General features: G+C 30.9%; 1 protein-coding gene across 3 annotated transcripts in view; it reads right to left on the bottom strand.

Moving 5' to 3' along the window:
• The window catches only part of LOC126734893 (hemicentin-1), a 393,008-nt gene that overhangs the window by 200,333 nt on the left and 166,544 nt on the right, over window positions 1–26,131 (bottom strand). The gene's annotated exons all lie outside the window — the stretch shown is intronic.

Raw genomic sequence — 26,131 nt, 5'->3', positions numbered from 1 at the left:
CGAAACACGGGAAGAGTTGCAAGTAGCGACTAGGCAAGCTTTTCGTGCTATTAGACCTCTTGAGCTTATAAACGTATGTAAATCAGTTAGAAAAAGGTGTTTATTATGTATTCGAGAAGGTAGTGTTCAGTTTGAACACTTACTTTAAAAAAAAATGGTTCTAGTTTGTAATATTAGTTTATAATTATTATTAAACTCCGTAAATATGCCTAGAAATTATTGTTAATTGCTTTATTTTTTTATAATATGTCGAAAAATATTAAGTTTATAATCTTAGTGAAGTAAATTTTTCCATAGCCTACTTCTATAAAAATTAAAAGACTTGGAAAATGGAAAAATGACAATGTAGCATCGGAAATATCGGAAACAGCTAAAATAAGATATATGGTATTATATATTTTTGAAAAGAGGATTTCAAGGGCTTTAAGAATTTATAAAAAATAGACCTTTTTATGGACGTTTTGTAATAATATCATATAAATTTTACTATGTTTTTAATTAATTTATTAGTTTAATGACAACCTTTTATATTCTACTTACATAGTTTTCCCTTGACAATGGTTTAACAACCGAAACGCGTCGGGATTTTTGAAATAAAGATTGTAAAGTAAATAGGACCCTTCATCTATTATTTTGCTTTGCATAATGGTACTTTACCTGGAGAAATTTATGGTAAGTTTAGATATATATTAAATGGTCTTAAAAGCAAAGCTATTTAACTAGTTATGGCAGAATTCTGAAATTTATTTATTACTTTTAGGTTTTTGTAAACTTGTATTTTTTTTGTTGGCAAATTAAGAATATTTATTATTATTATTAATAATATTTAAATACATAATGTGTATAATCCATAAATATTTATGCGTGTAGTTTATGATATTCATAAAAAAATGCTATATAAATAATATGCCACTAATAAAACCGATTTCTTCACATTTCGCATTAATTTTGCAAAAGAAAAAGAAAAGAAAAAGGAAAACGCAGCCCGTTTTAGCAAAAATTAAAATTCAAATTAACCTGTCGAGGAGAGAAATTGGCACCGGAACAGGGCGGCCCTGTCAAGACGACGCTAATCTTCATTGGAATTATCCTTCGTACATTTAAATTTTCTTAAACCTAATACTGGTCTTAATCCGCGAGCCGAGATTTTTCATTCCCCGTATTCCCCCGTGGAATTACACGGACGAAAAAGTGGTTTTCGCGAGAGAATCAATCGGAATTCGAGGTTTAAGGTTTTAATCCTTCTTTTGCCTTGTTGTTGTACCGCCTGTAAAGGTTTAACGTGCCAGATTTAAAACGTTAAGAGGAGGCTTTACATTTGTAATTGCAAATGGAGTGAAAGTGTCTTTTTAACGAGTATATTATGTTACAGTCCGACCAAAAATAACACTTACGATAGTTCTCGGTTCTATCGTAAAACGTCGCTCCGAGTGTACAAGATATATGTCCATCATAATTTAAGGTTGACTTGCTCCCAATGCCTTACAAATTCACCGTGTACATAAGATAGCGCGGATATTACTTTAATAGTAAAGATATATACCAGGGCTATGCGCCATATATGATTTAACACTTTTATATGTGCGAATAATGGTGAGATTTATTGCATGGAAAGAAACTTTATAGTTTTATATTTCTTTAAAATTTAAGCAAAAATTGGTGACTGTCTGTGTTTATTGAAAACTGATATTTTAAGTAGTAGCAGTAGTGGATCAATATTAATTTTAAAAAAACTGATTGTTTATGTAAGGGAATTTGCGTTTAAAATTGTAGTAAAAAATTCACATGTTCATTAACATGATCAAGAAAATTTAGGAGATAAACTTTTTCTATTCGTTTGGTAAAAGTTATTTCATCTGTGTGAAAAAAATTACATCTGAATTTAAATCCTTTTTTTATTTGTGGTTTATTTTAATTTAATTTTTATTTTCTTTGATTAAATTAATTTCCGAATTTAATACATTATTTGTTGACTTGTCACTGCCCAAGCAATACATCATATATTATGATCGTTAAATATATATTTATTGAACGATTTCTTAGAAGATTTTTATTTTTCGTATATTTATCAACAGTATATAATCAAGGTATATTTTTTAAACTGGGAGGATATTTTTTATATACAGATATATAATATAAAATTATTTAAGGATATCCAAATTTTCTTATTCCAGATAAACGGAAAAATAAAAAAAATTTAAATAAATATGGATTTTTGACAAGGTTTTTTAAACTGAGTTGGATTTTCTTATGTCTTAGTTTATTAGAAAATAAGATTGTTTATGTTAAAAAACAATTTATAATGGCCATATATGACTAAATAAAAAAAATATATATAAAATCCACGAAAATTCAAGATATTTGAATAAATTTTACAATTTTAGGGATATGTCTGGTAACCCTTGCGAAGTAAAAAAGTGCCTTAAGTTCCCTAGGATTTCCTTTAATAATTCCTAAATTTCCCTATATTTACTCAAGCCTAGGCATTTTTTTTATTATCATCAATCGGAAAATGAAAAAAAAATAAATAAATAGGGATTTTTAAATACAGATATCATATACGATTCTGTTTAAAAAAGGGAGAAAATTTCAGTCTTCAAAAAAATTGACACGGGATTACATATCTAGTTTTTAAATTCGATTACTAGACCTCAAATACACTGCTCAACAATCGAAGTTAATATTCTAAAAATCTGCAATTTTAATTTGCCAAGGATTTACAATAAAACAAAATTAAATGTAATAAATAAATCTCTATTAAGTTCACTCACAATAGCCCCAAAAAAATTAAATAAAAAGATATCTCCTAAAAATTAAAATAAAATTACACCCTGTAAAGCGTGCCCCAAAGTTCTATCATGAAAATTAATACCTCGTAGGTCCACCCCTGACTCGTCTTAGTGCTGTCACCCTGTTTGGCATAGTTCTTATTAAGTTGTTAATGATAGTGTCAAGGAATGTTTTGCCATATTTCCGGTAATTGATTGGCTAGTTGTTCTAAGGTTAAAGGTGGCTGTTCGAGCTGGTTTAATCTTCGAGACATTTCGGCCCATACATGTTCAATGCAATTCATGTCGGGTGAATGTGGTGGCCAGTCCATTCTGTTAATGCCATGAAATTCAATGCGATCATTGACAATTTTCGCACGGTGCGGACGCGCATTATCATCGATTAAAATGATTTCTTCGCCTATTGCACCAAAAAATGGTATAATTATGTTCTCTATAATGACGTCTCTATATCGTATACTGCCGTGCTAAGAAAGAAGAGCATAAGTCGATTTTTTTCAAATTTCTGTTTTTTGCATTTTTGGAATCTTTTGGGATTGACTGATCATATAAAAAAAAAAATTGCCAAAAAAAATTTTTTTAAACGATTTTTTTAATTAAAAAAAGCACAAGTGCATACTCCATTAAATATTTTTATTCAAAAACATAAAAAGAAAAGCATAAAGACCAACTTTGTTCCTAATACATAAAAAGAATGGCATAAGTAACCATGAACATGGGCACTTATGCTGTTCTTTTTATGGAATTAGCTCAAACCATTTGAACGTGTGTGCTTCTTGTGCCAGCTATAGCCGCATATGCTTTTCTTTATATGTATTTACAGGCCCACATAATTTGTTGAATAAGCGTTAGTCGCAAATTAATAATTGGTAAGAGACGACGGACGTTCGTGTAGGTGGCTTTAATTTGTTTTGCTCTGGTTTCTCATTTTGTTGGTGTTTTTTTGTTGTTTATGCAATTGTGATGGAACGTAAAATGGAAAGTAGTATTAATGTTTTTATTATTTTTTTTTAAGTGATTACAAATCAAATGATTGCAATTAAAAATATTTCATGCTTTTATCATAATTATGGGACTAAAAATTGGTATTAAGACATAGGTTCTTATCATGTTTTACCGAAAAATTTTTAGTGCAGCTACTAATTTTAACTATACAGGGTGTCTCAAATTCGGGGAGGGTGTTTACATACGGGATCTCGAAAACCGCAAGAGTTACAGGGCCGATTAAATGGAGGCAAAATTGTGCGTTTTGGACTTTTGGAAGAAAATACCTAACGTTTTAAAAAGTAATAAAATCCCGAATACCTAAAATATATCCTGGATTTATAAGTATTCGAAAATAATATCCGAGATTTCCGGAAAAAACACGACATTTGACTAAATGGATTTTATTTGTATAGACTTTATTCTAAGAGATACCTACTTGAATTTCATAACTCCTTGTTATGTAAAACATGTACTATAGGAGACTTAAAAGTCATGTCCCTATGCTGTGTCTTACAGTTGGCATTCTTGCTAAGCATGCCTTAATACTATCAACAGGAATGGTCCTTTCCATATTGACATTCTCATTTGACAATTTTCCTAAGCACTAAGTTGTCGTGTTTTGCAGTTATCCATATAACCTGTAAGGTGATGTGTAGGGACATGACTTAAATCTCCGATAGTACGTAAGTACCACATATTATCATTTGTGAAAATTTTGTTGCAGAATATTCCATCAACATCCAGTATGCGATCGCGAAACATTATGGCGCTGTCTTTGAAAACTTCAAGCCCAAATATTGTCCACACCAACACCACTGATGACAGTGATAACAGCTTTAATGAGTTCTTGACATTGGATGTACTGAATGTGAGTATACAAGACATTAATTTATCTGTTTTTAAAAGATCAGACTTAAACGAAAATATCGAAAACGCCGATCCCAATATTATAAGTAATAAAGACAATGTTAGAACCCCAGAGGAAAATGTCGAGAATAATATTGATTTATCTGAAAGTGAGGTATCGTCAGAAGAAGATTACTTTGCTGTGGTTGCTGGTATGAGAAAAAGAAAAAGATATGTTCATTCCAAAGAAGAACGTAACAAGATTAGAAAAGCGAAAAAAATTCAATCTTACGTTGTACGGCCACCTTGCAATTGCCAAAACAAGTGTAAGGAAAAAATTATAAGCGAAAGAAGATTGGAAATAAATAAAAAATTTAGGGCTTTAAATTATGAGTCAAGAAAAACATTTATATCAAATATGTGCGAAGAAAGTTTAGTTAAAATACGTAAAACAAAAAACCACAGTACCTTTAAAAGAAATAAAACCATTTATTACTTTTTAAAGACATCAAATAATGAACGAGTTAAAGTATGTAAAGAATTTTTTGCTGGTACACTTGGCTATAAAAAAAATAATGGTTCTCTATTAAAAAATATAACACCTCCAAAAGACAAAAGGGGAAAACATAATAACCAATTAAAAAAAGTAAATACAGAGAATATAAATTTACATGTAATGTCATTTTGCCCTACAATATCGCATTATCGAAGAGAGCATGCCCCCAAAAAGCTATATTTGCCTAGTGATTTGACAATAACAGGTATGCATACAAACTTTTTACAAACTTATGGTCATTCGTCCTGCAGCTATGAATCTTACCGTAAAGTAGTTGTGAATGACCTTAATATAGCATTCACAAAACTAGGGCATGAAGAATGTGAGAAGTGTGAAGCTCACAAACTTCATGAAGTCTCTCATTCGGAAAATGAGACCGATGAATGTGGTGAATGTTCTAACCATAAAATCCATTTAAAAAGGGCTAATGATGCTCGACAAAAATACAGGGCCGGCGAAAAACTTAATTCATCTAATGACTTACATGTAAGTGTGGACTTACAAAAAGTTAATAGCCTTAGCCATTTGCTGCAATTTGGCATGAGGGAGTGACTGGAAGAAAAAAAGAAGATATCACTAGCACATACCACAATTTTTTAACCACTTATGCGAGGGACTATGAAAATATAGTGTTTTGGGCGGACAACTGCACCGCACAAAACAAAAACTATTGCTTGTTCAGCTTTTTAATTTACATTATAAACTCAAATGAAATATGTGCAAATACTATAACATTTTGTTATTTTGAACCTGGACACACGTTTATGGCAGCTGATTCCTTTCATCACCTTGTGGAAAAGCAGCTTCGAAAGCAAGGTCGAGTTTATGATTTTCAAGATTTTTGCGATGTAGTTCAAAACTGCAGTTCTGTTAAACCAATCGTAAAAGAGATGAAGAAAGACGATTTCTGTCACTGGCCATCGCTAAGCTCTACTTACCAAATTAAGTCCAAGTCGGTATCGATACGAGATTTTAAAGAAATATCAGTTAAACGTGGATCAAAAAGCTTATATTTTAAAAAAGAAATAAATGGGACAGAAGACATTTTTGAGTTTTTACCAAAAAAATTTTTAAAAGGAAATTCTCAACTAAAAAAACCAGAACCTTTGGATCAAAATAAAGGCATATCTGTTGATAGAAAAAATACTATTAATAATAAATTACTTAAATTAATGCCAGAACATAAACAAAATTTTTGGAAGGAACTGCCAGTTAACCAAAATAATCAAAATATTACTGTTGATAATGACGAAAATGATGAATAAAAGCTGTTCCAAATAAAACCCAAATTTTAACATTTAATTAGACTCTAAGGCATTTTAATTTAAAATTAAGTTAAGCAAATATTTTATGAGAATAAATCTTATGTTTTTAAGTAATAAATTTACTGTACTAATCTCTATATGTATTTTTCCTTATAAATTAGTAAAAAAATATACTTTTTTAATTATTTAAGCTTCTTTCAAATCATACAATGCAATTAAAATCAAATAGAGCTTAAGCCTATTTTACTATGTACGTTGTAATCTGTATGGGTTTATAATACTTACCAAGAAAAGCATATGTACCGATTAGGCGATATATGCTTTTCTTTCTAGGGATGTTGGCATAAAATAAAAATTAGATACCCTTATGCTTTTGTTTTTTCTTATTTTTGAAAGAACTTTTACATATTTAGAGATAATATTTTAAAGATATAGTTAAACACATGCAAGAAATTCAGTAGGCAAAAAAAAACCGTAGAATTTGCCATAAAACGAAATAAAACTTTAAATGCGTTTTTCTCAAAAGTAGCAAAATGGTACTTATGCTCTCCTTTCTTAGCACGGCAGTATAGTGTTCATTGCTTCATTTCTTAGCACCACTAAATCGGTGCGGCCATCGCAACATATGCGTTTGGGGAGGAAACGCAAACTTAACCGTCACCAAAAAGGGTAGTGAAGGCCATCAAATTTTCATAGTATCGCTGTCCCCTTTCCCTTCACACCAAAATTCAACCATCATACATATATAGCCGAAATCTGGACTCAACCGTAAACATACAAGACCTCCAGTTTTGAAAATTCCAATTACTGTGTTCCACCGATTTCTGCATGCACGATGTTCCCCCGTCAACCGTGGATGTGTGGCACGTCGTCTGGCTCTTAAATTGGACGCATGTAATCTTCTTCTAACAGTCTGATTAGAAATTACCCTCGAATTGTTAATTCTCGAAGCCGTAAATGTTCGATTTCTTCTTGCGGTTACTGTTATATAGCGATCTTGAGCATTAGTTGTAGCACGTTCTCGGCCTCCACCATGCCTGTAAGCTGCAGAACCAGTCTCTACATATCGATTCCATGCACGACTCACGACACTTTAGAACAGATTTAGCTAGTTAGCAACTTCTTCTTGAGTTAGGCCCTCCTGTAGCCAACGTACTAATTGCTCGAGTTGCACTGTTTCTAACCATTGTAGAACCATTATTTTTAAGAAAGTAAAGAGATTTATTGGTAACAATGAGAATAATAAAGTCTCTACAAGCACTTTTATGTGACTAAATTGTTAGGATTTTAAAACTGAATTCTTTGAAAGAGATAAGAATGGATGCAAAAACAATAAAAAATATTTGTTACCAACAGGATTTACTCATAGCATAAAACGTAATTTGATGAATTGTATTTGATGAAAAACGATTACATTATTGAAGAAAATAATACAATTAATAAACACCCACATTATTTAAACCCAGCCACATTATTACGCATTACTATACTATACAGATCAATAGTCGTAACATTATGAATTAATTACCCATAGAAGAATCGTAAAATTGAATTAGCGCTTTTCACCATTATTGGTCTACTAATAGCCCATTAAATGTATATCGTATGGTGTAATTTGGCCGGTTAATTATTTATTATATCAGGATCCCGATTGAAAGTCATGAATTAGTTGTAAGTACGTAAAGTGGCGGATAATAGCGAACAGTAAAATAACGGAAAGCTATTACGGATAAAATAACATAAAATAAAAAATTGATTGAGGTCATTTTAGGTATATTTATAACAAAAAAAAAAAGCTGATCGAAATACATTAGCAAGACAGGTCAAACAAATGCCCCGCTATTAGCGTGCTCACGTTTCACGATTAGGCAACTTCACTAAATGCTTTTCTCTCTTTTTTTTCTGTTTCCCCTTTTTTTTTTGTCGATTTCAGCATTTCAAGCTAGTTATTTATCTTTTTTTTCTCAGTTCGTCTAGGTAAACTGTACTAATGTCATTTTCTATTTTCATGGCATTCATGGTTTTAGTAGTCAAGGAGGAACCCACTTGCAAAACAAAAATACAATTTTATTATTATAATATATTGTATTTATTATATACATATAAGTGCTAAAAGTAATTATTTATATAATAACTAACAGGTCATTAATTCAAACTTCCAGAACCATTTAAAAAAATAGTGACTGAATTAGATAGCATGTCGTAAACACGAACATAAAGCTAAAAAAACATCAATACTTGAAAATAAAAAAAGGATCTTTCCTACAACTTGGTACACCCTATAAAGAGACTTAAAGGTTTATTTAGGTTGATGTCAAAGATTATTGGACAAAAAAAAGTACATATTTAATTAGTTGCTTTTGCCTTAGAAAATACCGTTTAATTCCTAGCGTAAAAGAAGCAAACTGCTTTTAAATTTGTTTACATAATGAGCAATCATGTAGGAAAAAACCCTTTTAATTAATTCCTTATGATAAGATGGAATGATTTTTTGAAATAAATATGTAAAAAAACAGAGAGTATGTAAGTCTTATCAACAATGCATACTCAACTGGTTTGCTTCAGTTAACTTTATGAGATATGTAGACTCTTAAACAACGGTTTTGAGACTTCTGAATCTGTCTACAATAGAATAATCAAGACAGAGGCCTTAGATGGTGTCACAAAAGTCTATTGGTAATAAAACTAACAAATTACACATCATTTTTGTGATTTAAAGGCCTAAAAAGGGCCTATAGTATTTATAGACTATAAAGAGGTATAGTATTAAAACTTTATTCTAATGCGTAGTTATAATCTTCTCCTGAAGATGTCAACATCGTTAACGAAACACGTGTCTAGAGTAAAATAAAGAGTATTGGTTATTATTAAAACTGTTTTGTGATTTAACCATAGAAGCGTTTACTTTGTAACTGAAAAATGGAAGTAAGTGGTCGCTTATTGAAATTAGGTGCCGGTTCAGGGAACATCAGTAACTTTGATGTGGTGTTTTTAACGATTTTCTTGTCAGAAACTCTGCTTGCCTCTTTTCCTTTATTCACTGTTGTTTCAAAATTTGACGCCTTAGATCAACTATAATATATTCTTTACCATCCACGTATGTACATACAGCTTGTTGTTCTTGATTTAAGCTCTGTGATTACTCTTTCTGACCTGTTTTGAGTATCCACGCAAGATCGTACTATTTTGATATTCCTGTGGTCAAGAAATATGTAAATGTTAGTACCCTTTAGCTCTCTATAATTTCTAAATACATCTAACATTCAATTAAATAAAAAAGTTAAGAAGTGACTTCAATTGCTTATAAGACATTAAAATCTTTAATAATTCAAGGCAGTTAAGGTCATTTTTGATGACGACTTTTCAACTGCCTGGAATAAATAAATAAGTCAAGCTACTTATACGAACTTGTCTAGTATGACCCTTGACAACATTTCTCTGTTCGCTATAGACCTCAAATTTTTAAAATGAAATAAATCATAAAATTACTCTTGCATCATGAAAATGGGATGAAAGATTTGGTAAAGGCACATTTATGTTATTTATTAGGGTTGATTGAATATTTGTGTTATATTCAATCCCCAATATTCAATCAACGGTATTAGTTAACTTAATTTTTTTAACTAAAGAAGTTTGGCGCCCAACAAGTGGGTCGTAGACAGTTTTTTTGTAGGAGATTTGGTGAAGACACTGGGTAACAAAATGAAGCGATTCTTTTAGCAACAAAAGTAGTTTTTCTTATTTCACATAGGAATACTCCATACACCTCTGAGTATTTATTCACTGATTTGTGGCTTCCAAGCGGTCCAACTACTTTTCTTCGAGAAGAAATATTACTGGATTATTTCCTCCAGGTTTTTAATGATTTGTCTTAATAATTCTCAGTAGTTGAAGCCTTCGTTGAATTTTTCTATTAGTTGAGGGCACTAACATTCCTGTTTTAATTATTTAGCCAATTGAGGGTATTTTTTGAAGCTTTGCTTCAGAAGTACCTCTGAAAAAAATACAAAATTACCTGCAAAAAATTTACTTTTTTAAAAGTAGTATGAAGCAGTGTTTTTTAATCATTTTCCCAGCAATCTGTCTCTTCATGATCTTTACGTTTGTATAAATTAGTAATTCTAGGCACCTAACTCCTAAAAAAGGCTGAAGAAATTATACCAACTGCCTGTAAGAAACACAAAATTATCACATATGCCTGAATTAAATTTTTAAAAGTAACCGGAAGACTCCTCCTTCTCCTGCATCTCTAACACTTTCCAGCTAACTCTTTCAATTGAAAAAATGTTTAAGTGACTTCAATTGAGAAGGAGAAATATAAATTTTTATTGATTTCAGGCAGTTGAAGAAATAATGTTTGATGATTATACATCAACTGCCTGGAAGAAACAAAAATTCAGTAAGAAATGAATAAGTCAAGCTTTTTACAATAATTTGTCCCACCATGTAATCCTTGAGAATATTCCTTTGTTCCCTTCAGATCATGCTATTCTATTTCAAACTATGATCTTCTTGATTCCTACCTTTTCGATCATATTAACGATAAAGTAAAAGACTTTTGAACCATGAAAGATTTGATAAATGCGTGTTCGGAACAAGTTAGTTTTTTTGTAAATTTATATAAGATGGCGCCCAACAGGTGGGGTTTAGACAAATATGCTCGTTTTTATGTGAAAGATTTGGTAAAAGTGCTGAGTAACTAGTAGGGCCATTTATAGTGAGTGTTTAAGCCGCTTCTTTATAGTATCAATTTATTTCAGGCAATAAAAGTTGTTCTTATTTCATCTAGGAATTTAAAGTAATGTCTTATTAATATTAGGCAGTTGATGATAAATCTCAATTTTTTTAGGAAATTTAGGCAGTGTCTCGTTTTATTAATTTTCAGACTAATGTGATTTCTGATTTTTTTTTCTAAGCCTTCTTAAATTTACTATTATTTAAATTTACTATTATTTATATTATTATTTAATTTTTAAGTATTAAATTTACAGACCTTAGTCTAGTGAGCTTTTCCAAAATCTCGGTCTTAACAGCTTCAATTTCCTCTTTGCTTAAAAATTGCTCAAATAGTAGATAATACTTGTTACTGCCGATGATATACAAATATAGAACGAGATATATGAATTTAGGCAGTGTACTAGAGAAACAAGAAGCAATGATTACAATTAAACTAAAAAAAAAAAAGAGTGCTGTAAGTTATGCAAAAAACAATCCGGCAACTCGGCGAGTGAAGTTTGAAACATGTTTCGCGTGTGCATCCGAATCCGTAACGTCGCGTCGCGTCGGGTCGGGTTGGGCGAATTTAAATAGTGCAACTTTACGACGGTCTGGTTCTGTTTCAAAACTTTAATGCACTTAAAATTTGGTAATGTGCACTCGACGAGTGGCGCGCCGGGAAAGCCGAAAGACTAAATACGCTCCCGGGACAAATTTTGTTCACGTACTTATTTGAATATTAACGTGATTGTGAAACTGAACTTTTCACTTGGGTAGAGATAATAAATATGACTTTTATAGTTGTCGATGTAAAAAACGCGAGAATTATAGTCATGTCCATTTAGGTTATGCATACGTCTCTGATTATAAAGTAAGGTTCATATAATAAATTTATAACCAAGGATAGATTCAACATGTTTACATATTTTAATGTACAGCGATATACTTATAGATGCAAACAAATGCTAATTAATTCTCTTAACTTAATAAATAATTAAAATTTTTTAGGCTTCTGTATCTGGTCGTTTTGCGTCTTCCACAACCTACATTGACTTCAACAAAAATTAATAATGTCTTAATAATCACAAAATTACGAATAACATAAATACTTTTCATCGCTATTAGTGTAATAGGTTTGATAGTTTCAAATTTCCTTTTTTGGATATTATAATTTTAAACTTTATTTCACTATATTTTGTAAAATAAACTTATTATTATTAATAATTAATAATTAGCAATTAATAATTAACGTAATATAAAGGTCAACAAATATGAACCATGTGTCTGATGTTGCCATTACAGGCGAAATCATATGTCCTAATTTTAATGACTAATCGGCTTTCGAATTCGACGATATTCTATTTATAAATGAGTAGTTTAGTCTATATTTCATTATAAGTCTATGTTAATAGGCAGCTCTGCCAAAGTGACTCTAAAACATTAAAATCCATAACCATAAGACAAAGCTCGCATTTTAACTCCTCTCTAGGATATTTTGTTCCACAATATGTCGCAATAATTCCGCCGTAATGCGATTCAGCCTCGAAAGCCGCACTTAAACTGAACTGACAAAGTTTGAAATGGCGTCGGTTTAAAAGTGGCACATCACGCGGTGACATATTGTCACGTTTCGAACGGTGGAGTGAAACGACGAAACCCACCATTTAGCGGATAATTTTAACAGAAACATCCAATTTTCTGGATTTAATTAAAGGCTGCCAGGGTCCCTCCGCGGAAAATGGAGACGTATGAAGGTAAATTGAAATAATGAAAGGCGGAAAGGGAGACTCCCGATCCGAGACAAAGACTTGTGCGATGGTATATTTAAGTTGAGTTAATAGCTTCGCTATTATCGCTACTATAGCTGAATAAGACCAAGTGGCAGTTTTAAATATATTAGAGGTATTCACCTGTAATTAAAGTCTATTTTAGTTAATTTAAGGAGTAGCTTACTTGTAAGTTCCCTATCCAGGTTTCAATAGTTTAACATAAACATAACAAATGAATGACGAATATTTCTAAAAAACACTTTGATTAAAGACTCTCAAAATTTTTAATAAAATATAAATATATTCCATGTTTGGAAGAAAATTACTAAGTAAAATCTGTATTGTTGTGACGAATTCATAATGAGTTACTTATTGTAAATTATTAAATATTAATTAGTAAATTATTGTATTTAAAACTTATTGAACTTAAATTAAATTAAGTATATCGAACGGTATCGTTACAGATTTAAGTTCATATTTCTTTTAAATACGTGAATAAGTCTATTTTCTTCTTCTTTTCAATTGTTGAGCGTGTGAGATAAAAATTTCTAAATTGATTTTTGCTATAAGTGACGTAATACCCAATATAATAAGTAACTCATTAGAAAATTACTATACAAAGGTCGATATTTAATTAAATTTTTTAACCAAAATACATGTTTCGCAATTTAAAATTTTTAAGACGTTTTGTCGCCAACCCTCTCAATAGCAAATAAAGTGACAAGGGCGAAGCGAGAAAGCGATAAGCGCATCCGAGTGGATCGTTCGTATGCGTTGTCGTGCAAAATCTCCGGGCAAATTGGAATAAAAATGCATTTAAGACGGTCCTGGCACGGGGGTTATGACACACCAGGTCTGCAACGAAGAATGCATAAATTTCATTTTTAGAGGGGGGCGCTATCTATACTCCAACATGTTCGATAGATCTGTTTCTTTTATGGGATGTCGTTTGTAGAGAAAAATGTATCGGGGTATTGGTCGTGTTCCAGAAAGGTAATATTCCTGTTTATCGTTTTTTGTTAGTGCGAATTACTACCATTTAACATTAATAAGGTTCCTTTTAAGCGACCTTCTGAAAAGGAAGTCTTTTCTGTAAAAAATAAAGTGATGCACTTGGATGGAATAAGTCATCATCAGCGGATACTAAAATATATTATTGTTTAGAATAGTGCATGATTAAATGACAGAACAAGGTCTAGTAAGAATCTAATCATTTCATGGTAAAGATCACATTTACAATGAAATAACTAGAAATTCAAATAAATTTTAAGAAACTTTAATTTTTTTTAGCAAAATTTAATTTATTGATTACAAACAATGAAAACTGTGATGTGGTGATGACATATAATAATTCATTTTAAAAGAAGCTAATTTTAAGTAAATTAAACGTGATCTAATCCATTCCTTGACAGTGATTTTATACTTATAACAGTGCTGAATATATGTACATTATGTCATTATAATTTTACGCGCTATGTTTTTTATCTGGAAAATTAAGTGCTAAAACATGCTGCAAAAATAATAAATAAATCAATTTTTTCATAGTCCAAAGGTTCCTGCAGAGGAACAACGGTCAAGCAGTAAAATTCGAACCAATGTAGATTCTAGTTTTATTTTTAAAGAGTTTATTAATCCTATATATACATTTTTTGTCATCTCTCAGATGCTACATCTGTCAATATTCGTACCTTCTTAAATTTGATTTGTACTTCTATACTAAACTGAGTGTCAACATAATTGTTAAATATTTTTCAATTCAGCGGTTTAATGCGCTAGTTATGTGAACATCTTCCATGGTCACTTCCAGCGAACCCATGGAATAGCCGATGTCAGCATTGTCCCAAGATCATGAATATCGCGGATTATAAATATATGTTCTTTTGTGTTTTACCTCATTCTTACTTGTTCTGTCAATAGTTAATGTAAATCCGTATCTGTAATTTTTCTTGAATAAAATTTGTTTTTAAAAAGAAGTTCTGCCGATCCCTTTATCTAACTCGCTTCAGTGCAAATTAGTTTAATAAATTGTCAAAAGAAATAATTGACATTGGTACCTTGACTCTTTTGCTATTCCTTGGTCATTTTGTTAAATGTCACAATTACCTTTTGCAATTTTCTATCTTATTTTTGATATATTTTTTTTCTTCTTGTTCTTTTAACAGATTTTAATCCTCAATTGCCTGGAATTAATAAAATTTATTCTTCTCCCAGGCAGTTGAACAAGGAGATTCTTCTTCTCATTTTAAGGTAACGGTTGATTTTTGCTTAAACTATTTTATATATTCATCTAATCCTTTAAAAACAAAGTTTCTTAACTATTTAATCAAACAATTAAAAATTATCGAACTGTATATTACTAATTAATTCACAGCTATCCTGTATAAATAATATTCGTTTAAAAAAAAATCCTAGTCTGGCATTCTTTGTAGGCGTTCTTCGTTTTTTTTTTGGGTTTTTTCGCTCACGGTAAACCGCCGAGCATCGGTCATTTCTGCCAAGATCCACTTCTGTGCAACTAGTACAGACTAAAATCGCTGTTTTGTGGCAATTTAAGGCTTTAGTAATTTTTGCATTCCTTTGTGAATTAATAGCTACAAAATTAGCCAATTAAATGAATTATATCTCTGTAGGAGTTCTTTTGAAATTCATTTGCTGACTGTGGTCAGAATAAATGGTTTTGGTCTTATAGTAGCATAGAAAATCTTTCGATAAGTTTCTGAGACTATATTCTAGTTTAATTGGTTTTTTTGGGTGACTATAATAGGTTTAAATTTCTTTTTAGCTTAAATAAATTAATTTATATTGGAGGACTCGAAAGCTAGAACAATTTTATTAATTCTGTTGCTTTCTTACTGCTGAATTCTAAAGTGTAAAAAAAAGGTATATAAAAGCCACAAAATTCCACCATTGTGTAAGTAAAAGATAAACCTATTTTTTTGTAATAATTTTATTAATATTAAGCCATAAATAATAAGCCAAAAATATTAAAAATAAGTTCTTTATTCATCTTGAAGTTTGATATTAACTGTACATTTTATTGACAAAAAAGAATAATTTTATTACATAATAGCTTACTTCTAAAATTTTATTACAACAAATTAAATAATTAAATAAGTACTCTAAATTTAAATTAAATATTTATTCTTAAATTTATGACAAAAGTTACATGGGTACTGGGATATTTTAGGGTTGAAGGATAGGGTGAAAAGAAAGACCCAAAACAGTTCTATGCTTCCTCGTTGGTCTCCGGTTTCCAGATTGGATGAAAATTAGTTTGGTATGATGAATTTCCAGATATGTCGAGTTGTTTGATGGTGTCCTCGATTCCGTTATGGTGTCCCAGGCTCCCAGATAAGTCGTTTTTTTTGTAAATTTGGCGCAGTCTGAATGCTGAAAACAAAAGATTAATATATATTTTTTTTTGTAATTTAAATTAAGGCTAAATTGAAAACTTACCTATTTTTTTACTTATCGTGTCCAAAGTGTAATTTTTGCAAGTATTTATTTTATTCAAAAGTAGTGCCTCAAATATTACTTATCGACACAAAAGGTGTGATAACACAGTTTTTTATTTTTTTATATCGGCAGATATGTAAACCAAATTGTGATCACAATAAGGTGGGTTTATCTTCGTTGTACTTTCTTTATACGCTTTATTAAGTGATACCATGGTGTAATAGCTCGTTTTTTTTGTAGTGTTGATGTTTTCATAACCTTACAGTTCTTTCCCCAATTAAAGTTAATGTATAATTAACAACCTAAATTTGAATAAAATTTACCTGTTATTTGGAAATACATTTTAAAGCTTTTATTTGACCCTAATTTCCATAGGCAGAGCTTTTACAGGACTTATAATTCGTAGATACTTGGGTCTTTATTTTATGCAGTAGTTTTATAGTATTGTGTGGCTCTTTACTTAAATTCTATCGGGGTGTTTTAAGGATAATTTGGTCACTGGCGCTCCTGAGCTTTATTTTATTTACTTCCTTTGTTTTAAAGAACTTGCACGACCACTCTCCGCCAGATAGGCTAGCCCAGCACTCTTTTCTTGTCCACCCTTTTATATAGACCTATGGTTAAATATATGGGTGGCAAAGTGTAAATTTTTTTTTTCTTTTTTGAAATTTTATGAAATCATATCTCAAGAGGATATAAAGAAGAAAAGAAAAAGAAAAAGAAGCAGAAGCAGAAAAAGAAGAAAAACAAGAAGAAGAAGAAGAAGAAAACAACAATCTTATGAAAATCAGTGCTAAGGATGAAGAAAAAATCACTTTCTTTAACTACCTGGAAAACAAACATAATTTTGCTAATTCCAGGCAGTTTAAGAAAGTGGCTTTTTGGTAGCCACCCAATCAACACATCCATTAATTTTGTTTTATTTATCAACCGTATATGGTCAAGGTATATTTATTAAACTGTAGAATATACGTATATCATATACTATTCTGTATACAAACCGAAGAAAATTTCGGCATTTAACAAAATTGACACGGAATCTAGTTTTTAAGTTCGATTACTACAATTCAAATATTTGACGAAATTCTTCTAAAAAATCACTGATTTTCATCTATGTTATCCAATCTAAAAATTGTGTTTTTATACTAAATATTTATGTATAAAATTATAGTAAATTTAAATATGTTATTAAATTAAATATTAAATAAATTTAATCTGCAAAAACATTGTTTTTCAACCAAACATTTGTCCAGTAAGATATTCTTTTGAAAAATCACAATTTTTCGTCCATAATCTCTAATCAAATAGCACTGTCTTTATATTAAATATTTATTAATATACATATATTATTATATCAAACTTAAATAAACAAACTGTGTTATTAGATTTGATATTAACGACAAAATGAGATGTTTGTTATTCATGCGTATGATTTTTGAAAATAATTTTTTACTGATTACATAAGGGGATAATTAATGAAAGACAACGACCTGAGAAAAAAATACTTTTTAAAAAAATTATAAGTGATAAAAAAATCTATAGTTTTTTTACGTATATCAATATACCTTATCATTTACAATTCTATTCTATACGACTTCTATGATTCTATTATATTAAAAATTGACGGGATATTTACATATCTAGTTTTTAAATTCATTTACTACACCTAAAATTTGTGATAAAAAAATTCCGATATCACATATATGCCACTGTGTAGCATATAAAACACTTTTCATACTAGAAACCTATTAGATATCTTATCCGATATTTATAATTGAAGTTCAATCAAAAATGTACAGGGTTGTCTTTTATATTTAGACAGAGCCTGGCTCGGTTACAATACGAGGTGGAAAAAAAAGTTTGATATAAAAGTTATAGGGTTTACCTTAAATCGCCAGGAAATGTTATAAAATATAATACAGGGGTATCGCAAAGTTAATAAAAAACACAAAGTTAATTTTTTTTAAATGGAACCCCTTGTATATTTTTGCTTTAAATGAAAGACATTTTTTTTATAATTTCAAAAATATATAAAATGTTAATATTTAATTCATCATTTTTAAAAAAATTTGGTTTTTTAAAACGCAGTTTCTATAATCTTTGTCCAGTTTTAACAGAGCATTTGAAATATATTTAGGGTGTTCTTCATTTAAGGAGTTTATACTTCTTTGAATTTTTTCCCTTAATTCCTCCAAATTTTCACTTCTTTCCTTATAAACTTCATTTTTAAGATACCCCAATAAAAAACTATCTAGAGGAGTCAAATCAGGACTGTTTGGTGGCCAGTTAATGGTACCATGGGTTCCAATCCACTGAATAAAACGATTATTTAAAAAAATCCTTACTGGCCTAAAGTTATGAGGCGGGGCGCCATCTTGATGCCATATAAAATTGGTATATTCTCTTAAAGGTATTTCTTCTAATAAAGCTTCAATCTCATTTTCTAGAAACCGCAAATACCTATTTCCAGTCAAAGATCCTTGAAATATAATGGGTCCAATTATTTGGTTTCTAAGGATACCACACCACACATTTAATGACATTCTGCCCTGTTTTTTTATTTCAAAGTATGCGTGAGGATTTGCTGGTGCCCACATGTGAGTATTTTTTCTATTATACATCCCTGCTGTTGTAAATACAGCTTCATCCGTCCACAAGATTTTATTAAAGATATCGTTATCTACGTTTTTTATATCTAACATCTGATTACAGTATGTTAGCCTTCTTATTTCATGATTATTTGTTAATTTTTGTACTGGCATCAATTTGTAAGGATGATATCCATATTTCTGAAGAACTCTTTGAATCTTAGATCTAGAGCATTGAAAGTGTCTACTAGCATCTACGGTTGATAAATATGGTTTTTCTACAAAAATCAAAGCATAAATTATAATTCTTATAAGGCTCTTAAATATAAAATAACTTTTTACCTTGAAAATATAATAAAATTTGTCCTTTCAGTGTAATAAAAAGTGGACCTAGCAGGAACTCTCATTTCGGGATGAATACGGTGATATTCAGCTTGCGCTCGAGCAACATTATTGTTGTTTTTGTAAAACAACCTCATAATTTCAAACTTTTCTTCTTCGGTATAACCCATATTCAAAAGAAATAGCAGAAACATTGATAGTGACAGCCCAACAAATAACATTATTTATTTTATTGTTACCGATAAACACCATAGCAACGGGGATTTGGGTAAACAGTTGTTTTATTTTTTAATTTTTTAAAGAAAAATATTGGAAAAACGGCTAAACCAAATATTAACGTATTATATATTTTTGAAATCAGAAAAAAAATGTCTTTTATGTAATGTAAAAATATACAAGGGGTTCCATTTAAAAAAAAAGAACTGTGTATTTTTTATTAGCTTTGCGATACCTCTGTATTATATTTTATAACATTTCCTGGCGATTTAAGGTAAACCCTACAACTTTTATATAAAACTTTTTTTTCCACCTCGTATAATAACCGAGCTAGGCTTTGTCTAAATATAAAAGAGAACCCGGTACATCGGGTATAAACCAAAAATAAACATTTATTTAATAATCATGTGTTTTTTGGGGAAGAAGGTATATTTCAAATTATTTATTTTTCAATTTACCCTTTATTGTAAAAGAATCAGCGGATGCAAAAAGCGCTTGTGATAAACAAAACATTGTTATAAGTTAAGTGCCTATGTATTTTTTTAAAGATTTTAGGGTCTTTTTAACAGCAGTTCCAAATCATCAATTTATACGCAAATAAAGTCATTTATGACCCGTGAATCTGGATATTACTTTGACCAAGTTTTTAATATATGCGTTGAAGGTGTATGTTATTTTTTTTTTTTAAATTTAAATGTATACTTTAATAAATTGAATTATTGAACTCTTTGGTTAGCTTTATTTAAGTGATTTTAATCGTCCAGCCTGTTTGCTGCTCCCAATATGTCAACAAGGTATTTCTCATGGAAATAGTTTCCTTAACTTTTTATGCCTCTAAAACATCCACATATTTTATTCTGCCTTTTATGTGGGACAAATTTAAGGTTGGCATCCAAAGAAAAATTAATATCCAACTTCAAAGAACCTCTGGAACCTATTTAACATCATGCAAACAATTTTATTTTAAAGAGAAAACACTTCCTTCTAAGAAAGTGTATACCTTATAAGTCATTTACTCTACCTCCAAATTGAACTTCAAAATCATTATTTAACATTAAGGTAAGATTAAAAGAAATCTAGGTTAAGAGCGTTAATAAATTGACAAATTAAACTGGTGTCGACTTTGTAAAATATAAACCGCGGCGGATATAAAAAGTACCCTCCAGGACCGAAAGAGAGCCGGCTAATATAAATTTTAAAGACAAGCCCTGGGAGAGTTTAAAGAGCTGACTTGAACTCCTTAATGATCTACTCTATGCAGGCTAATATAAAGTTTCGGAAAGTGCTTTACGCCATACTTTATTATGGAAAATACGCGGCCTCTCTGGCATTTACTTGTTGCTTTGTCTCGGAATTAACTTTTTTCAAATTATGCTTTCACAGCGTTTTTTTTTTTATTCATCTAATAAATATGAAAATTCGTGATTTTTCATGATTTTAAAAGAGAACTTACAGTATCTCATATCTTTAAACACTTCATTAAAAAAGTCATTTAAAAGGAGTCCACCAACAAATTCAACTAATTAAAAAAAATCTAGAGAATCCCTATTTTATAAAAAAAAATTCTACTAACCAAACAAATTTAACTAGAAATAATTGGTAAGAATAGAAAATCTAAACCGTTTCTTTATTGTTAAAAGAGAGCGAATTTTCTCTTAATAAGAAATAAGTTTGACAAATTTGCGTTACGAAACAAGCAAAACGGGGAGCAAAAGGAATCCTTAATTAAAGAAAAGCCCTCGCCATGTTTATCAACAAAAAGGTTTAACCGCCTTTTATTTACCTCATTTTCGAAATAACAGTAATTAGAGCCTGTTTGTTTTGTTTCGTTTTTTATTTTTTTTATTAATCAATTCGTTCGGGTTCCTTAATTTATATATTCCTTGCATTAGGAAAAACCCGGCGTAATGTCGTATCGATTTTCTGGATAAACAGGCAAACAAAGCGAACACGAATTAGCTTAATGACTAGTCGTGGGGCGCTTTCAAAGGGCCAATTTATTAACGTGGCCAATATTTTTTTCTAGGGTAAAATTTGCTTTTGTAAAAAAAAAACGGTTTTTTTTTTAATCATTCGAGTTGGTTTATTCGTCATTTCACTGGCACAATTTTCGAATATTCATCGGGAATAATTAGTATAACTGAATAGAGAATATTCGATTTTTGTACATTTATTATCTTATATGGTTTAAAAAATCTAGTAAATAAAATAAAAAGTAAATCTAAGAGATTCGGAATGTTATTGGATAGTGAGATATAGTAGAAAGACGAAAATGGCACTTTTGACGCCCAAATCGGTATAAATGTCACCTAGAGATTCAGAAATCATAGACAATCGCTTTAAAATGGTATTACCGATCTCTAGTTGGTCTAATTACTTAAAAAAAATTAAATTTCCAGAAGATCCAGATAATTACTAGAAGGGTGTCTACAGCTTCTTTTGTTGAATTGTATGTGTGAATTATTTCTGGTTTACCTGTTGTTGAATTGATAGCTCCTGTTTCGTGCATAGTTGATAGCAGTAAAACATGTTTATTGCTTTTAGACTTATACGAGACTATTGTTGCTTTTTCAGAATATCCAAACATTGACGTGGGTACTTTCCTGTCTTTGGTATTTTCTATAAGTTCTGCTGGAACTTTTCGCTTATTTTTCCTCATCGTTGTTACAGTTTTTTTTAGATTCGGTTGAAAGTCAAAAAAGGCACTTTCGACTCTCAAATCGATATAAATGTTACTCAGAGATCCAGAAATCATGGACGAAACTTTGAAATGGCGTCTCTGGTCTCTAGTTGGTCTAAATGTGTCTAAAAAAATAATTTTACAGACAATTTTTGTCACAAGATTTTGGAAGTAATTTTTCATCCTTTTAACGTAGCTTCCCTATAACCAGAGATTTAAGGATAATTTAATGTTTTCCAGGCTTTTAAAGTCACTTAAACACAAACCAACGAAAAAAATCAGTAGAAAGATGCCAAAAGGTCTGCACTACCGGTGCATCTAAGTCTTGGATACATTTTTTTGTTAAATCCTTATAGATAGTAAATTACGTTTATACAAATTTTAAATTACTATGTATACATTTTTTTTAAGGTATATGTAAGGTATGGATTATGTCAGTAGCCTAAAATTAAGGCTTTCTAGTATTATAATCCATTGTATACATCTATTTTAGGTTCTACTGCTCAGATCTGCATGGCTTTTATGCTAGAAGGTTCCTTTTAGTGTTTTTTACCTTCTATTGAAAAAAGTACAAAAATCCACGCATTAAAAGCATTTTTATCAAAGTTTTTGGAAATCATGTAGAAGAGAAAAGACACTTCCAGGTAACTTGGGTCATAACTTCACTTCTCGTACTCAAATATGCAAGGTTTTTATGTGAAAAGGTACCGTGGAGTGTTCTTTACCTTCCATTAACACGTTGACAGACACCGACGGGCATTCCCGTCTTTGCCTAAAACACGTCAGTGGCCACTTTGAAAATTGGACGGGTGATCCCGTCTTCCACTTATTTATGCTTCTATGACATCGACGTGGTTTCCTGTCGTATTTTCGTATAAATGTATTAGTAGTGTCCTACTAGACATGCAAATTTTTTTAAAAGAAGTTGATTGGTTTGCTATTTTTGGCGAAATCCGTTTGTGATCGTGAGTGACTTTGCTCTCACCTCGCCGCGTAATTAGGTGGGAACTCTGCGCGGTAACTTATGCACATACACGCGGTTTATTATTATCGGCAAACTGGGATATTGTTTTTCTTTCTTGTGTGTTTTCCTGTGGTAGGTAATATCTTACGTTTGGCTTGTATGTTGTTTTTTTGTGTATGCAAAGTCTACTGGAGGAAATATTGTGCTATATTTTTACGTTGTTTGGATTGAAATTATTTGTGTTTTTTGGTGTAAGTACCAGAGCGTGTGCATTCCATAGAAATGGACGAAAAACTCAAAAAACAACTTCTGGAGTGGTACGACGAAATTCCTAGTGATGACGATAATGACCTTGATGACGGCGATGACAATAATTCAAATTTATCAAGGGAGAAATTTAAGCAGAGGGAGAGTTTTAGTGAAGACGATGATTATTCTGTTCGGGATCCAAATTATGAGTTGAGTGATTCGGACTCGGAAGCGAACGTAGTGAGGGGTAGGTTTTGTTCTTATGGTATGTTTTTATTGTGACAGCTAATTTATAGTATTTTTAGACGGTCACCTAGATGTTTTGGAGGCCGATGCATTGTCGGATAAATGAGGCCTTAAGAAATCACAATCCGTCAAATGAAGATAGTGATGACGACCGTAGAACCGCAGAAAGTAGGTTTCTTTATAAATCGCAAATTTCATTACCCCTCATATATTTTTTTTTCAGCTCAAGATGACAGTGAGGGTATAGGGGACGATAAAGAATGGAGTGGTACTGTAAAAGAAAATATTGATTTTATGTTCGATAATAGTCAATCTGGGCCAAAGCAGTCATTGGATGATTTTGATCCACTTCAGACTTTTCAGGTATTGTGGTCTGAAGAAATTTGGAACTTACTATTGGAAAAAACTAATGAATATGGTAGAAAGTTATTTGATGCAAATAGACCTAAAAGAAGGTACGAGCGTTTTAAATCTTTTAGAGAAATTACTTTAGTGGAACTAAAGAAGTTTTTTGGGCTTTGTTTATTGGCTACGCACATAAAATGCCGAGAAATTAGACACATGTTTTCCTATGACCCTATGTATTAACATCCTATATTTCCCGCCACAATGTCTGGACGTAGATTTGAGCAAATATTTTGATGTTTGAACTGTGAAAAAAAATAATGAAGAGCAAAATAATAATTTATATAAAATAAGCGCTCTCGTAGAGCTTTTTATTAAAAATTCACAAAACGCTTTCTATCCCCAAGAAGCTTTGTCACTAGACGAATCGCTTTTATTATTTCACGGAAGACTGAAATTTTGTGTATATATCAAGAATAAAAAATCTAGATATGGAATCAAATTTTATGAGCTTTGTAGCAGTGATGGATATGTACTAAATTTAGAAATTTATAGAGGAAAAATAGGAGATGATGATGCACGAACGGAACGAAAAATTACTGCTTTGGTGAAACGTCTCATGATGCCTTACCTAAATAAAGGCCACCATTTATACATGGATAATTTTTATTACAGTGTAGCTCTTTCTGAAGAGTTACTTACAGACTTCAAAACGCACACTATTGGGACTTTACGAAGTAATAAACGTGGAAATCCGAAACACATCGTCGGCAAAAAAATAAAAAAAGGAGAACACATTTGGAGTTGCAAAGGTGATGTGTATGTGTCTAAGTGGAAGGATAAACGGGAGGTTCTTGCACTTACGACTGGCTACAAACCCAAACAAATTGAGGTACAAAACCGATGGCCAATCCCGAAAAAAACCTATAGAAATTGCAGCATACAATGACAATATGTCTGGTTTTGATAGAGCTGATCAAATGATCAGCTACTATTCTTATCCGCGAAAAACAATAAGATGACCAAAAAAAGTTATTTTTGCAATGCCTATATATTCTTCATAAAAAATATGTCAATTTCAATTTGGATCTGTTGAACTACCGATACTCGATAATAAAAAGTCTTCTGGGATTATCAACAACTGACGCTTTAGACGGAAGAGATTTTGTGACATCGAAACCTTCTAGAAAAAGAAAACGGGTGTCAAAATCGGGCAAAGAAACAGAACAATATTTTTTGGAAGATATTCCCATTCCGAAAAATTTTAAGAAAAAAAGAAAGTACTATCTACGGTGCAGAAACTGCAGCAAGAATAAAATCAGAAAGGAGACCTCATTGCGTTGCAAAATTTGTATAGACATGCCTCCACTCTGTCCAGGTTCAATATTGAATTAAGCGATTATGTAATGTTCTACTAACCCTTTTGTTTTTTATGGTGGACGGCAATAGCCGTCAATGCCCATATGAAACAAAAGTCATGTGTCATGGGGCATGACGTCTATGCCCGTCGGCCCTTTTTTTCAAAAACAAAAATTTTTTAAAAATAAAAAATAATTTTTTTCAAAAGTATTTATAATCGCTGTTTCAAAAATGATTGCAGTACAGGTAGAAATGATGAAGTACAGGTGCTTTTTTTGCCTTGAAACCCGTTTTTTGAGTGTTCGTCAACGTGCTAAAAGATGTACAAAAATCCATGCATCCAAACCGTTTTTATCTAAATTTTTGGAAATCAGGTTCAAGACAATAGACAATTTCAAGTTACTTGGGTCATATTTTCACTACTAGTACTCCGATCTCCATAATTTTTGTGTTGAAAGGTACCTTGGAGTGTTCCTCAGCTTCCAATAAAAAAAAAACAAAAATCCATGCATTAAATAAAAGCATTTTTATCCAAGGTTTTGGAAATCGTGTACAAGAGAAAAGATACTTCTAGGTAACTTGGGTCATAACCTCACTTCTAGTGCTCCATTATGATAAGTAAATACATTACATAAATCTCTAAATCCACGTTTTCCAGAAAATTAAAAAAAAAATATCTCAGGCATTCGTCGTAATTTATTATTATAACTTCAAAAACTTTAGGTAATCTTTTGCTATATTTCATCATATTTAAGTCT

This window comes from Anthonomus grandis, chromosome 4 (genome assembly GCF_022605725.1).
Source record: "Anthonomus grandis grandis chromosome 4, icAntGran1.3, whole genome shotgun sequence".
NCBI classification, from domain to species: domain Eukaryota; kingdom Metazoa; phylum Arthropoda; class Insecta; order Coleoptera; family Curculionidae; genus Anthonomus; species Anthonomus grandis.
The sequence above is the reverse complement of the archived record's forward strand: the minus strand, read 5'-3'. Positions and strand labels throughout refer to the sequence as shown.